This window comes from Gadus chalcogrammus, chromosome 15, assembly GCF_026213295.1.
Source record: "Gadus chalcogrammus isolate NIFS_2021 chromosome 15, NIFS_Gcha_1.0, whole genome shotgun sequence".
Lineage (NCBI taxonomy): Eukaryota > Metazoa > Chordata > Actinopteri > Gadiformes > Gadidae > Gadus > Gadus chalcogrammus.
Genome location: NC_079426.1, coordinates 1,568,722 through 1,569,991, shown reverse-complemented (window position 1 = coordinate 1,569,991; position 1,270 = coordinate 1,568,722). Strand labels below are relative to the sequence as shown.

The 1,270-nt window shown below is 45.2% G+C and overlaps 1 protein-coding gene across 1 annotated transcript in view; it reads left to right on the top strand.

The window, feature by feature from the left end:
* Positions 1 to 135, top strand: part of si:dkey-192p21.6 (uncharacterized protein LOC565246 homolog) — a 25,183-nt gene extending 25,048 nt beyond the window's left edge. The window contains exon 18 of the mRNA XM_056609847.1: positions 1 to 135. This exon is cut by the window's left edge and continues 620 nt beyond it. The gene's annotated coding sequence lies outside the window, so the exon portion shown is untranslated.
* Positions 136 to 1,270: the final 1,135 nt, after the last annotated feature.

Here is a 1,270-nt window from a genome sequence, read left to right as displayed (position 1 = left end):
ACTTAAAATAAAGTAATAGTAGGATTGTGCCAATCGCCAGATGGGCGGTTGTGTGCGGTCTTGGGTGGCCGGCAGACTGTTTTATTTGGTGCTAGTTGTTTAAGGCTGTGCATAGAGTATTAAATCAAATGTACTGAGGTGGTACTTAACAAATTACACCAAGTGATTCCACTCCACACCATGGCATGGCTGTTATGAGACCGTTTCCATGGCTACTTCTGTGTGTGTGTGTGTGTGTGTGTGTGTGTGTGTGTGTGTGTGTGTGTGTGTGTGTGTGTGTGTGTGTGTGTGTGTGTGTGTGTGTGTGTGTGTGTGTGTGTGTGTGTGTGTACCATCTGCTCCTGGAGAGACACTACTTTAATGGGGGTCAAGATGCGGGGCTCAGAGGGGTGTCATTAATGGGCCCAGACACCTCTGGCACTCACGCAATTGGAAAATCAGTGAGATTACACACACCCGGTACGTCACAACGGATGACAAAAGATGAGCTCTCGCACAATGTTCAGGATCAAGCCTTGATGAACCTCCACGACGCGATGCTTAACTCCACCAAGTCTTAAAAACACAACATTTAACTAGACCCCGTGGAATCACTGTAAATGAGACTAGGTTTGTTATGATGTTAAAGGCCTTTGCAAATATGGGATTGATTTTCTATTTTCGTCCATAACAGTGAGTATGAAGAGGTTGGCGACAGTATGGCCTCTTCATGATCTGGTGCACCATGCAGTCATGGAGATGTATGTAATGAAACAACGTCATGCTTTTCTTTAAATCGAAATGCTATTACACACTGGCTGCTGTGATAACATCTGGTAATATGGTGTAGTGGTCTATGTAATTGTTTAAGAATAGGGAATTGTTTTAAACCCTGCAAGGAGAATCCTGCCTCTTTGACAAGAATCAAGAAGGTCATTTGGTTCTCTAAAAAGTAATCTTTCTAAATTCAAAGGAATCCTTCATAAACCAAAGCGGACATCTAAAGAAGGCTGTCTAATTGTTAAAGTTCCCTATTGGCCGCTTTCCATGTGCACCCAAACAGAGCTTGGAAGAGGTGCACCAACATCAGAACAAACCAAAAAGTAATGATTGCTAACTCTTGAGGAAGCAGAGATTCCACCACACGTCCTGGTCCGGTCCCTGATGGGAGGAGCGGTGATACGCTCCCATGTTAAACCCAACAGGATGCGTGGTTCCACGCGGCAGGGCTACACCACCACGCATCCTCGTGGTCATCGATCCCCATTGATTACATGTCCCAGGAACCCTG